The 15,532-nt window shown below is 35.5% G+C and overlaps 1 long non-coding RNA gene across 13 annotated transcripts in view; it reads right to left on the reverse strand.

Annotated features, from left to right (window-relative positions):
• Nucleotides 1–15,532, reverse strand: part of LOC140641542 (uncharacterized) — a 292,971-nt gene that overhangs the window by 147,565 nt on the left and 129,874 nt on the right. For 12 of the 13 annotated variants that reach the window (XR_012038090.1, XR_012038086.1, XR_012038087.1 and 9 more), the window contains exon 4: nt 13,437–13,576. This is a non-coding gene — a long non-coding RNA (uncharacterized lncRNA). Of the gene's footprint in view, nt 1–7,290; nt 7,381–13,436; nt 13,577–15,532 lie in introns of all 13 variants that reach the window. The other variant, XR_012038089.1, reaches the window with a different exon arrangement.

Below are 15,532 nucleotides of genomic sequence, written 5' to 3' on the forward strand. Positions count from 1 at the left end.
TAATAACCTTACAAGATATTAAAAATAGACCACTTCCTTTTGTTTCCTCCCCTCTTGTTGTTGCCTCATCCATATTCTCTTCAGGATACAATGAGATTATGTTAGGCCAGTAATAATTTTAGGTCTTTCTACTATTTTAAAAATATTTTATTTATTTATTTGAAAAAGAGTTAGAGCAAGAGAGAGAAAGTGAGAGAACACAGCACGAGGAGCAAGAGGGAGAGAAGGAGTCCAACTCGGGGCTTGATTCCAGGACTCTGGGATCTTGACCTGAGCTGAAGGCAGATGCTTAACTGACTGAATCACCCAGGTGCCCTTGAGTCATTTTAATATGGAGAATCATTTGGTACCTAGGCCATTTTCTTTAATGCTTCCCTCATCCTCCCTTTCTGGGAACCCTTAGTAACCCTGACACTGACTGAGTTGCTTTGTTGTTTGATTGAAATTATGCAAAAACTTCCTTTTCTGTTCATCATATATATTTTTGATACCAATTATAGTTAAACTGACTTATCTTTATCGTGGTTCCTTTGCTTTTCTTCCTGTACCTTTAATTCTGTTTCATGTTGGAAGGCCATTTTTTCCTGGAGGTTTTTTTTTTTTTAAACATATGTCTACTCGTTTCTAAAACACCGTGAGACCTATTTTTATATTTTATTTTATCCTTCTTCCCTGTGAATCCTGTGTCAAACATCTGAGCAGTTAGATAGTTTAAGAGCTTCTTTTCTTGGTTGATATTTGCTTTGACATCAATAGGAACTCACATGTGCAAATGAAGACTCTTCTATGGCAAGAATCTTCTTTTAGGACCCATCTGGGTTAGCCAGATAAGTCTGAGGATAGTTTTATATTACTCAAGAAAATTCAACTGTTTATTACTGCTATGTACTCTGAGCTGATTCATACAGGAATGCATTAACAATGTTTAAAAACATTTCATACCATCATATGAAAACATTATCTCCCAATTTACAGGTCTTTATGTATTAATTCCTTAGATGATTTTTTAAAAAAGTACATCATTACACAAGATCTGCACAACAATGATGTGAAGTAGTATAGGAATATAGTCTTTTTGTCATTTTTTAGGTAAACTCACTGAGGCTTATCTATAAGATGAGATAATTTTATTAAAACAGTAGAGAATCAGCATGAAAATTTAAAATGTTTTGATTACCAAAACTATTGAGAAGACGTTGAAATGATTTTTTAAAAAAAAATAAGACAAACTGTTTATGAAAGCCAATTAAACCAATATTTTATACTAATATAACTGAAATGATTAATTCACCTATTCATTTATTTACTTATGCATCCATAGTAGTATTTACTCAACAAAGATCTATTAATTGCCAGAAACTCTGCTACCCACAGGAGCAAATGTAGAGATAAATAAGACAATGCTTGTGCATTATGCAGCAAAGCAGAGAGTGCTTAAAATGCTGGCTCCTGAAACAGAAAATTTGGGTTTCATATATCCAGAGGAAACTAGAAATTGATATACATTTCTACATCTTCTATTTTCATAATAGTTATGTGACATATCTGTTTTATGTTAAACACCAGAACAAATTAGTCACAAAAATACATACTAAAAATATGATAGAAAAGTGAATACTGCTTTTTTATTCTGAGGTAATCTTAAGCCACAAAAAGAGTTGCAAAAATAGTTCAAAGATATATGAAATGTCCAAAAAAGGCAAATCAAAAGAGAAAATAGATTAGCTGTTCCTTAGGTTCAGAGGTGGGACAGGATATGGAGAGGAATACAGAATAACAGATGAGTATTTATTTTAGGGTATCTCCATTGACAGTTCACTTGTGTTCCAATACTGACATTTGTATGTGTATCTATATCCTTAGGCTTATGTTTATATATTTGTGTGTCCATAATTATGTTAATGTCATCTGTCATTTCTACTAGTGTTTACTTTGGAAGGGGGCTGGAGATGAATAGTCTTATTTGCCATTTTGATCCCATCCCTTCACTATCCACCCATGAATTTTAAATTCAAATATTCTATTCTCAGCAATAACAGCAAGTCAAAAGATTGTTTGTCCGTAGGGACTCCTGTCAGTGAAAATACTTCACATAGCAGAATGGCTCCCTTCAAGTACACTCCTCCAATTTCAGAAGGCATTCAAGACACATACAGAATCTATTAGCTTCTATAGAATGTCCCCAAGCCCCTACCACCATACCACTCTCCTCTTTTTTAGAGATATCCTCTCATGAAACTATCTCATTATGTAAATGTACTCCTAAGGAAACACACTTTTGTTGAATGTCCTTAGCATAATTCCTTCTTATGCTCATTTTAGATTTTGGGATGGATAAAGTTGACCATACCACACAATACACCATTTTCTCACTAACCCAGAAATATTGAATATATGACGATCATTAAGAGATTGAGATAGTGTAAAATTTTGAACTTTCCAAACCTACACAGTTTTATGGAGACAGAATTGCAAATACTTTTTAAAATACCAAATTAGGGATATTGCCAAGGTTTACAAGACCCATGTGAAATACGTAAACTGAGGTCCAGGCTTCATTTTTGTATGATTAACAAGTTTAGGGGAGGTTAAATACAAGGGTCCTTTAAAAATATCTTTTGCTGATCATCTGAATTGCATACATAATAATTCCTAATCTGTTTTGATTTGAAACACCCTAAAAGGGGTTTCTAATCTTAAAACAAACATTGCTTTGTTGTAAGGCATTGTTGTTTTGCTGTTGTTAATATCACCAGTTTAGAACCCATCAAAATTAAATTTACCTATCTAGGGTTCAACTGTCAAGAAAATTCAGCTATCTGTAGTCCTGAATAATGAAAATTTAAAAAGTGTGTGTGTGTTGTTTTTTTTTTTTAATTTTTGGCTTTTGAGCAGGTAATTCATTATCAGAAATTCTATTGGTCAAAATGTTAATTATGTCTTTTAAAAACAAATCCCTAGTGTGCCCTTGCTACTGTTTAATATAAAACATTTGTAAATTAGAATGTTTTGTAAGCTTCCAAAAAGCGGTTTATTATATAAATAGAGGTCTATGAAAGGCAGGATATGCACAGCAGCCAGATGCCTCACAGCTCCAAAAGACTAAGCTGCTCCTGAAAGCACCAGAACTTTAGATCCCAGGCTGTTCAAAATGATGACGATATATGGTAAAGAAAATATTAAAAGATTTTAAATTCTACCCCATATATTCTAACTAAAATCAAAAGCATATGGAATACATATCTATAATATTTTCTCTCATTGGAACATTTTAAAGTTTAGTTATTTAGGTTTGTATGTATGTATGTATCTATTTATTTATTTGAGACAAAGAGAGAGGCAGAGACATAGGCAGAGGAAGAAGCAGGGTCCCTGCGAGGAGCCCGATGTGGAACTTGATCCCAGCACCCCAGGATCACGACCGGAGCCAAAGGCAGCCACTCAATCACTGAGCCACCCAGGTGCCCCTAAAGTTTGGATATTTCAAGTGCTGAGCCATTGGGAAATTTTATTTATTCAGAATGATTCATGCACCAAGCACTCTTATTAGAAACTATGTTTCTGTAATCATTTCTGTAAATTATAATTGTTACAGGTTCAAGGACATTTTTCTCAACAGACTATCTTATAAAGTATATATATGTCTTTGTATATGAAACAAATCATTGAATAAGGTCACTAACCAAGGATCAATGCCAAGCATAGGAAAACATATGTGTCAGAGATGTTCTGTATCCAGCACTAAACCAACAGAGACATTCAAATTAATGGATCTAAATTAAAAACAAAAACAAAACAAAAAAACAACAGTCAAATTCAGTCACAGTGGACTGTGTTGTTTGCTGGAATCAAAATGGTTTCTGGTCCTTTAAATGGTTAAATATGTTTTTTTAAAAAATATGTCAAAAATGTTTTATGTCCTGTGATAGAAAAATGTAACAATTGAGTTGGGAAGGGAAAGAGAGGTTAATTCTACATGATGACAGGGAAAGTTAAAAATGCTTTATGGGATAGAGACTAAGCTATATCTTGAAAAAGGAAACAGGCTCATCAGACACAGAAGAGGGAAAATTTAATTTAGGACTTTCATGTGTTTTCTAAGAATTTCAAGGAAACCTTTGAAAGAATGAGTGAGTGAACAAGTGTATGCATGAGGGCAGGGAACTGTGTCAGTAAAGTCAAGGACACAGAAAACATTCTGAAACATTAAATTGTCCATCAATCTGGTATGATGGAGCCCAGATTATGCAGCAGGACATGGGGAAAGGTAAAGATTGTGATATAGGCAGGGCTGAATGATAGAACACCTCTAGCATGGTCATTTTTTTTTTTTGACATCACAATGGCAGCAATTTATTAGGAAGATTGATTTGAAATACCACTTAAATTCTCAAACTGATAAAGTTCTTTTTATAATTGGAAGTATCTAGTATTGGCACAGCTGACAACTATTTGGATGGAGGAGAGTGGTGACATTTTGGGAAAACTACCATGCAACTTGGAAAAGATTGTCTAATTCTCTACAGTATCATACAAAGTAAGCATGACATAACAGTAAAGAAGGTCAAATACTGACTCGATATAAGGGTTGAAAGTGGAACAGCAGAAGGTTAAGGTAGATCAGTAAGCGGATGGTGTCAAAGCAAAAATCGCACTAGACAAAATTAAACAGGCAAGGAGGACTTTATTGAATTCAGCCTATTGCAATAAAGAAGAGGGAGACCAGAGGTCAGTCTGAACTCCTTTCCTCTGAGGCAAGGGGGATCCTAAACTATCTGTGTTGGCTAATTGGATGTCCCCCCTCTTCCCCCTGCCAAAAAAAGTTTGCTTTTTCATATTTCCATAACAGCAGATAGATTTACACCTTCAAGCAAAGCCCTCCTACTGGATAATAGGGGAACTATCTTCTTTAATTATATATCAAAGGGATGGCTCCCAAGTTCTGGAAAAAAAGACATTACTGGGTAAAAAATAGGCAAGAGGTATTTAAAAAGATTGACCTCTCAAGGAGGCACCAGAACAATTTACAATTACAAGTTTTCTTATGCACATGTTCTAAGAAAAGGAAGGTCAGAGGCCTACAAGTCAGGAAGGTGGCTATCTTCAGTCAAGCTGGGAGGAACATAAAGATCCTCCTGGTCAATGGGAGGAGAGTGACTAAAATGTGACATGCAGAGTCAAGCTTCAGTGGTGGAAACCAGAAACTATCAGATAGGTGTTGGATTGGAAGGGAATGAAAATATCAAGAAATTGGGTGTTTTTTGAGGTCTAAAAACAAAGTATAGCTAGTGAAAGGTGAACGTACAGGAGATGGCAATAAATACTGATCTCTATACTGCAATTTGACCATTTTCGGATAAGACTATTTCAGCATCACCCATCAATATGATGTTTTAGTGAAAATCTTAAAAGCAAAGAAGAAAAACTGAGGCCAAGTTGATCTCTTATAACAGTAATAGGATATTTTTGGTTTATTTTTGTGATAAACATATTACATGAAACTAGCTCTAATCCACGCATTTTGGAAAACACTGCCAGATAACTTTTCTCTCATTTGAACACACTCTTGCAATGCCTCATTTAATAGTACTGCTTGGAATCTGGTATGATGGTATGAACTAAATGTTCTGGATTGTCATGATTTTGTAGTGTTCGTGGAATGTGGTGATTGTCTTAATACCTTTCTTTGATCTATTTTTTTTTTTTTTTGCTTTTTATGTTTATTTCTATTCTTACAGGCAGTTAGGGCTTCTAGTTACTTCCAGGTGCCTTTCTCAGCTCTTCTAATTGGCTGTTTTAATCTAAGAAATATAATGGGCTTGTTGAATTTTAAAGAGACTAGAAATAATTAGTACTTATCACTGCTAGGAAGTTGAATGAGAGTGGGGGAGGCAGCAGTTACCTTTACTATAAATACTTCTGTATATTTGGAATTATTATAATATCTGTTTGAAATTTAAAAAGCCTATTTTTAAAAATGATATGTAGATTAACTGCTGTAAGTGAGTACCTGAGGGACTGTCCCCTGACAAAACAGTGTTAATGTAAAAGCTTTGTGGCTTTCCTTTCTGATTGGCCAGAGGTCCTTCTTGGGACACTTTTCAGTTTTCAATGCCCTTTAGATATGTGAGGTTACCAAGTTTTTCAGTTCTGGATACACAGGGCATTATTACATGCGTACATCTTCTAATTCCAGAAGACAAGAATTGTGAAAAAAAAAATCTGAGATCCAATAGGTTCAATTATTTAGCAGTGAAGCCCACTGCAGCTGATTTTGAGGTTTGAGCATTATTTGCACTTGAAAAATGCTTTCCCTTGTCATCACAAGGGAGTATCTGCTCTTCTCATATTATGCAGAACGAAATCTCAGTCAGAATAGGGAAAAACATCAATTATTAATTAGACATAAATTATTCCTAATCTACACACAATACCTAATCCCTGGTTCACAGAAATGCAAATTGTGCTTCAAAAACAATATGTTAACAAGTCATTTCTCTGCAAAAGACACGAGCCCAAGTTCAATATAAAATATAGAACAAATACTTCAAGCTCATTTCAAGGAATATGCTGATGGAAGGTTATCCAGAACAGCAAGGAAATGGAAAACCAGGCAAACAAAATACCCACAAGGTGAACTTGCTTTTTGGTGCTTAAAAAACAACTAGTGTGTCTACCGTAGCTAATTTTTAATTCTTCAAAATAATTAACTGGAAAATTGTCCTAATATATTTACAATGAATCATAAAAACAGCAAGTAAATAACAAGGGAAGCAATGATGACTTTAAGGGTCCATTTTTCTTTACTAGTAAGAACATTCAAAACAAGACCCTAAATGAAAACAAAACAAAACAAACAAACAACAACCAAAAAAAACAGGACCCTAAATCAATGAGCTTATGAGCTTAGGCCATAATATCATAAGCAACTCTGATGAAATAGACTCCTAGACTGAAAGTAATGTACAAAATCACATGGACTGAGCTGTGCAATACGAGCATCTCTCGTATTCAAGGAACTTCAACAGACTTTACGGTAGAAGAAGTGGTTAGATGTTTTTCTGGATTTAAGCGTTCCTTCATACAGCCAGCTCCCTGTATCCTCCATATACCCAGAATCAAAGGAACAGATTCCAGAAAGGTTCTACCATTTCCCTTTCTGGGATCAATGGGAACTTCTGATCTAAAACATTTCAAGTTTTAAGTCGAATTGCCACAGTTCATTGAAATGTATCGCTGTTACACTACTAAAATTCACGAGGGTAACTTTTTCTGTATCTTACTGCTCACCTTAGACTTACTCATTTTAGGCAATGGCTTTAAGGATATGGATCATTTTCTAAAGTATTTTCTCTAAAAGCTGATCCTTAAGAGAGTATCCTTGAGGGGAAAAAAAAAGAGACTGTGGTAAGTAAATTTGGCCAACTGTGCATCTTGTTGGGCTGAGGGTTGCTGCTTTTTTTCTTAATCTCTCCCATTCCTCCCTTTCCTTCAAAGATGAGCATTTAGTATCCTGATGGGACAAGTCTCAGAATACTTACTCGAACATACTTTATTACTGGGTTCGGTCAAGTGATGCTTTAAAGCCTGCACATTGTGGCACTGTCCTTTTTAGTACCTTTTTTGGTGCAGTGATGCAGGTTCACAGAACTGGGACTCTTCTTCGGATCTATCTCTGTTGTTTTTCTTTCTCTTTCTGTCTTTTTCTTCCAGCACTTCCTGCCATGCAGCCTAGTGAATAAGTTGTCTCAGACCTACAGCCTAGCTTTCCTGCTTTCCCCCTTTTTTTTTCTTTTACTTATTCCCTTCATGGAATGTGTTAGGAAATGTGTTAGTATTCCCTTAGAGCGAGTCCACCATATCTGTTGTCTACTTCCCATTTTCATTGAAATGGATGGTAAATGACTTCCAGCCTGGCTCAGTTGGCCATATTCGTCTTCAAATGAATAGAATATCATTGTAAGTGTGGATAAACGAACAGAAATAATTTATTACTGTGTATCTTACCAGCATTCTTAAGAGACTCCACTGGAGTACCAGACACTCACATGTTAATATTAAGAAGTCATTCTGAGTTTCTATTTATTATTATTATTGCTTATTCAATATACACCTTCCTTTGAGGGACCTCACAGAAAGAAAATGCGATTGGCACAAGAACACTCTTGGGTCTCCTAGCCAAAACCTTCCTAATGCTATCGAAACCTACTATTACTTGTAATATATATAGTCTTCTGTTCAGAGAATCTCAGAGTACTTGTATATATTTAATACCTGAGAATTTATAAATAAAATTAAGTTCTGTCACTCAATCACCTAGCTGTGTCCTGAAAATTATTGAAACATGGATTTTTTTAGATATTTCCTATATTGTTATACATTATCTCATGAAGGCATTATTTGGGAAATTCTGCTCCAAAATGATGTTGAGATATAAACCACTATCTACATAATCTAAGAAAAAAAGTATCAACTTGACCCAGACTGCCTGTAAAACTGGCCAGTTCTCAGCCTCACTCTACTCACATAGATTTTCCTTAAACCAATGATATTGGAAACAAGAATTTCACTCAACTGAAATACTACTCAAATAGTTGAATTCCTTGATATCGCATTTTACTTCTGACATTTGTACATATGTATCCCAGTAATTTTCCCCAAGATTAATTAGATCTTGAGGAAATCAAAACACCAAAGACTTTAAAGATTACTTACATATCTGTTGTGGCCTATTAAATACTCAATCTTAAGCCACAGACAAAAATCTATAGAAAATTAATAAACTACCCTGATATTGTTCACATATCTAACACATATACAAATTCCAAATTAAATTTATTTTGTGAAGTAGTACTATTTCACAATACTGTTTTTTTCTTTCATTATTCTCGAGTCTCTCTGAAAGTCAGAATAAGCTGTCTTGCTGTAGAAAGTATTTGAACTGAAATTTAGCAAGAAGAATATAGGAATACCACAAATTGCCAATTTCATATAGAATTTCAACTTCCCTAGGCTGCCAAAAATCTCAACTTGAATGGCATTTTCCTTGCTCACTTTTCTCTAAAATACAGGTATTAGGCATGTCATATCAATGAAGCTTTAATATCATTTTGAAGACACTCAAAATTAACCTAAAATCGAACATAGCTCTTCTTCCTCAGCATTTTACTGAAAAGATTATGAAAGTAATATATTTAATATTAAATATTAGCTTATTTTTAAAATACTACAATGGGTCTTTTAGTCATAGAGAAACTAAATAAATTAGATGGGTTTTTTAACGTAAAGAATAACTTGCTTATACAACATTGATTAGCAAAACTGAATAAAAATTAAGGGACATTATCATCTACCAGGCCATAGTATACATAAGCCAAATTGACTCCTTCTCTGACCGATAGGCTATACTTTCTTTTCTTGATGAATGGAAGGTGAATGAAAATTCCTTAATATCAGGTTGATCTAGGAGGAACTTAGAAACCCAGGCATGATGTCTTTGTTGCCTCCTTTTGTTCAAGCTGTCCCAATCCTAAAACCAAGAACGTAACAGAATTTTCCTGGGACTTTGTGGTTATGAGTTGTATGGAGGTGTATAGTGTATACTTTCTTTTTTTCTTTTAGAAACAAGACTAAATGGACTCATTTGGGTTGTATCAAAATCCACCATAACCAGATCCTTCCAACAGACTAGTTTAAAATCTGGGAACAGAATTCATAGTGCAGAATCTATACCTTACTTGAACCAGAGTTATTAATAAGAATATCTACTGAACCCCTAAAGGAAGTTTATAATCCCACTCCAAACTAGCAGATTCAGAGAAATGTCCTTGAGCCACTGATTCTTGAAAACTCTTTTCAACGAAAAATAGTCCCTTGTACCTTTCATAAAATACAACCTGTCATCCAAGAGTGAACATTAAATTGCTGAAAAGCTGAATGGCCAGAATACATCAAATCTAATTGATAGATCAATTTCTAACATGCAAACTAAACAAGCAAACACTCCATGTAGGAGTAAATAATTGACCAAGTCTAGGCTCTCTATGACTTCTATCTCAGCATTGCTAGTCTGAATATGTCAGGTATATTAACCATGTCTTAGGTGGAAGCCATATATTTTCAAAGTTTTCTGGAAGGAAAAATCTTATCATTTTTCACGACACTTTTTCAGAAAATTAAAACCTTCTGCATTAGATATAATTGTCTTCCATGGTACCTGTGAGCTACAACATACTCAGAAAGCATAGTGATAATAAGATTCCTGTTCCGGATAGGTTGGCTTATGCCCTGTCCCATGCATGAGCACCATCCACTCTGATTTCTACTCTGTTGTTCTATAAACATGGAACATTTTCTAGTCACTTTTTTCATGCTTTCCATTAAACATGCCCAGTCCTCCTCATTCCAAATTCTTTCAAAGATGGGTGACACTGATTTTCCTGGAGCTTTCACATAGCCCTCTACACAGACATCCCCTGCTTTGAGCAAGCTTGCCTTAAACTGCTTCACTTTTTCTTTTATTAGTTTCAGAGGTAGAATTTAGTGATTCATCAGTTGCATACAATACCCAGTGCTCATTACATCAAGTGCTTTAATGCCCGTTACTCAGTTATCCCTTCCCTCTAACCACTCCCATCCAACAACCCTCAATTTCTTATAGTTCAGCATCTTTTATGGTTTGCCTCCCTCTCTCTGTTTTCATCTTATTTTTCCTTCTCTTTCCCTATGTTCATCTGTTTTGTTTCTTAAATTCCATATATGTATGAAACACCACTTTGCTTTTACAAAAGATTTATGAGTATCTGTTTTCACTAACTGAAAGAAATCCAAAAAGGGTTTTCAGTTTTACAAAAAAAAAAAAAAAGGCAAAAAAATGAAAATAGCATTCAGTACTTGTTTTGCAATGAGCCATTAAAAAGGCAGTGCGCACCCCAAACAGCAACCGTAACATCACCCAGCTCCTTCCCCGGGAACTACACTCAGCATCTCAGCATCAAGCCACCACAACTTTGAACTGTGTCTTTGAACATGTGTGCTGTGTCTTATGTCCATTTATTTTGTGCACCCTTTAGCAAGATGTGTACTAAAAGTATCAGAAAAGCCTAAGAGAGATTGTCTGTTAGTTCTACGAATGCTCAAAACAATTGTCCATATAAATTAATGGTAATTGTTTCTTTGCTTTATGTCATGTCAACTTTTTCAGACACTCAGACACGGGAGAACCACTCTTTCAGACACTGGAGAAAACTGCACTCAGCCAAATTACAAAAATAACACTTTCCTGTACCGCTTAAAGATTTTGTGATATTTTGGAGATGTTTTGTGTCCTTCCAAACTACAAACATAGAGCTTTGAATGTGGTAGACGCTAAATAAATTTGATCTACTATGTCTGTACATTGGTGATCCCAGGATTTGTGGAGATCCTCAACACAAATATTCTTAAAAATATATTTTTGATCAAATTTGCTTTACCATACCAGAATACCCATATTAAATGTGTGTACTCTGCTTTTCACCAACAGTGTTTGAATTTTCCAAGCCCCCCCCAAAAAAGTTTCTGTGCCTATAAATGCCATCTTTATACCAAATGGAACCCCCAAACTCAAGTTCAAAGGAGAAGACCTGCCCCCTATGTCACTAAACAGTCCAGCCAGACTCCTTTCCTCCTCTGCTCTGTCCAATTTCTCCAGTGCAATTGCTAGTACAGTGATGAATGCACAAATGGAAAGAATGCAATACTGCACATGATTGATTGCATGGCAAAAGGAGAAACCTACAGAAAACCCCAAGCTGGGAACTTATTTTATATCATTCCCTGTTGCTGCTCAGTCGTGAATGCTGCTGTGATTCATTTTCAACACTTTGAAATCTCTTGGTATTTGTAACATGCTCTGAACCAGATATAAATTGATTGCTCAGCCCTACCTTTTTTTTTTTTCAATTGAATTTTTTTTTTTTTTTTTTTTACTAACATTTAGCAACACACTTAATATTGCTTACATATAGCTTTTATTTCTGCTCGGGGTGGAGGAGGAGATAGTTTTGCCTCAAGAAGATTACATGATTTAAGAGAGCATTGTGTGGTTTCTGTAATGTAATCATTTCTCCTTATGTGTTAGAGAGCATGGCTCACTGAAAATGTAAGATAACTATATATATTTTTGGAATTGAATTATTCCAGCACATTTTTAAAGGAATATATAGGTACTAAAACACATAATGTAGTTTAGAAGTACAAGTTTTGGTCACCACCAGGAGATGAGCTATAAAACAGAATGGAGCCAACCATGATTTCAGTGAGTGTGCCTTGATATGTAAATTCTCTCATTCTCTCTCTCTCTCTCTTTCTCATTCTCTCTCTCTCTCTCTCTCTCTCTCTAAGAGGATACTAGCTTTCAACATAAGACAGTCTATTAAAAAAAAAAAAAACAGAATATTGCTCATTCAAGCATAATAGATGGTAATCACAGTCTACTAAATGTTAAGACAACATAAGAACTTTCTTTTCCTAATCAAAGGACCGAATATTTATTGGTTTAAGTTTTGGCTAATTGTAAAACATAAAAAAAATCAGTTGCTTGTTTCACATATATTCCAAACACAGGAGTCTTAATAAGCGGTGTAGGATTCAAAGGCCCACGTGGTAAAATCAGGCCTCTTTGACATTTTTGCTTTCTAGAATTTTAAAAGACAGCTTGCTATCTTGCCTAAGTGTTTCCTCCAGGTAGCAGCCTATTAATGCAGGAACAGATTGCTTATTCCACTGGTAGCTAGTAGGAATCAAGCAATTTGTAAAAGGATTTCTCCATAGATTAGCTTTTTTTTCAAGCATGAGTTCTTTGGGTGAAGAATTAGGGCAATATGTCTCCTGGAGCCCTGGAACAAGCATTCAGTGTTACCTTAACTTCAGCCATTGAATATTTTTAACATAACATTTAATTCCTCCCCTTCAACAGCTAGATATACTGTGGCTACTTCAGATGCATTATGAACCTAGAATGTGGTTAGCTGCAGTTACAACTTACCTAGCAAAGAAAATACTGTCTCAAACCTCTACGCAGGTTCTCCACAAATCTAGAAATGATTTATGAACACTTTGGACAGTACAGTAGTACCACTTTGCATTTTTGAACCAGAATGAGTATCTTTGGTACCTGTTATAGGCAAATACTAAGTTCCAGTAAATGCAGGCTCTATTGGTGGCAAAAATTCTGCAAATCAGTGTATACTTCGAAATAAGAAAAAAACAAAGTTTAAAGCATTTATCCTGATTAGAATTTTGCCTCTTTCGCTTACTACGTACATATTCTAGGCAAGCCATTTAAACTCTCAGTGCTGCAGTTATCTAATCTATAAAATACAGAAGCTAATATCTATTTTGTTAGACTTAAATGAGATAACACATAAATTATATAATATCTACTAGATACTCACAAGTGAATAAATGGAGATTTATTGGTTTAACCACAAGGATCCTGAATCCTTCGGCCTTACGGGCTCACTCTGCTCTTTAAATGGTTAGAACCACATTGTGTTTATTGTGGGGTTAGAAGTCCCAGTGTCATGTTTATCTACTGGAGTCAGAGAGGGAAGAGAAGGATAATTTAGAATCTTTTTAAATCCCACTCTGTATTCACAAAAGCTTGATTTTAAATATCTTCTATAGCTTTTCTCAATTTCTGAGAATTATTTCTCCCCATTCCATTTTATACCATCATGAAAAGAATCTTTCTTCATGTGTTTCCCCTAAATGATCATCTACATCTGCCAACAATATAAGACTGTTCTATGCAGTATCTTCACTGAATATTTGTGGGTAATTAAAAGTAATTATAGCATAAAAGAAAATCCAACTTTAAAATAAATGTCATATGGGGCACCTGGGTGTCTCAGTGGATAAGCTTCTGCCTTTGGCTCAGGTCATGATCCCAGGGTCCTGGAATCAAGTCCTGTGTCAGGCTCCCTGTGGAGAGCCTGCTTCTCCCTCTGCCTACGTCACTGCCTCTCTTTGTGTCTCTTGTGAGTAAATAAATAAAATCTATTAAAAAACAAAAAAACTAAATTAAATTAAATGGCAGACAAAACTGTTCCTAGAAACATATCACTAGATCACCATAATAGGAATTTCTTATTTGTTTTGTGACCAATAGAAACAGGTCTGATGGCACGTTGGTGTGGCTTTCTCTTTATCCAGACATATCCTTCCTCTTTCTCCAGGGCTTCCAAATCTATTTCTTCCCAAACTACCATGAGACAATTTTCAGATTCCTATAATTCAGTGCAACAAAAGGCTTTTCTTCTGAAATTCATCCTTATGGACATTAAATATCCATGTATTCCTTATATTTCCCAGCCTCCTATATAGTTAGATTGAAGTCATGTAGCTGCTTCTGGCCAATTGGTTGTGAGCAGAAATGACAAGTTTCACTTTAGGGCCAAAAGACTTAAAAGCCAATGTATCTCCTCTCTTTATTTTCCCTACCAAGTTGTCCTTGAGGATGAGTTCCAGATGTAGATTATAAAACACAGAATGGCAACTGAACATGTGTTAGACCTTGTGCAATCAAGAAATAAACATTGTTTTAAACCACTGAGATTTGAAGTTTTTATTTGACTTCCTTATCACTAATTCTCTCCTGAGATTAGCCCTCTGGAAAAGACCTAATATTCACAGACTAGAATGTTGACTTGATCTCATGAAAAACCAAGGTTCTCTAAAAGAAATTATCCTCCAGTATTGACTTCATACTGCTGCAACTGCAACTATCTTTTAAAATATCTTTGTATTTATTATAAACAACTGTTAGTGGGGCACTTGGGCGGCTCAGTCAGTAGAGCATTAGACTCTTGATTTCAGCTCAGGTCATGATCTCAGGGTTTTGGGATCAAACCTCTTGCATTGGGCTCCACACTCAGCAGGGAGTCTGCTTGAGATCCTCTCCCTCTGCCCCGCCCACCCTCTCTCTCACGTAAGTAAATAAATCTTTAAAAAATATGTTAATAAACATAATTTTCATCATCTCATTAAGTTTCAGAAAGAAACTACATTGGGCATTAAAAAAAATTGCATTCCTGAGATGCCTGGGTGGCTGAGCGGAGTGGTTGACTGTCTGCTTTTGGTTCGGGCCGTGATCCCAGGGTCCTGGGATTGAGTCCCACATCAGGATCCCTGTAGGGAGCCAGCTTCTCCCTCTGCCTGTGTCTCTGCCCCTCTCTCTATCTTTCATGAATAAATAAATAAAATCTTAAAAACAAAATTTCAGGATGCCTGGGTGGCTCAGCGGTTGAGCATCTGCCTTCAGCTCAGGCCCTGATCCCGGTCTGGGGATTGAGTTCCACGACAGGATTCCTGTGTGTAGCCTGCTTTTCTCTCTGCCTATATCTCTGCCTCTCTCTGTGTGTCTCTCATGAATAAATAAATAAAATCTTTTAAAAAAAATCTGTAGTTCTTTTCTACCCTTCTGAACATGGTTACCTAGAACAATTCAAGAGAAAGAATGAGCAATCAATACTTTTGTGATATTGACAGT

The sequence above is a fragment of the Canis lupus genome, chromosome 10 (assembly GCF_048164855.1).
Source record: "Canis lupus baileyi chromosome 10, mCanLup2.hap1, whole genome shotgun sequence".
NCBI classification, from domain to species: Eukaryota; Metazoa; Chordata; class Mammalia; order Carnivora; family Canidae; genus Canis; species Canis lupus.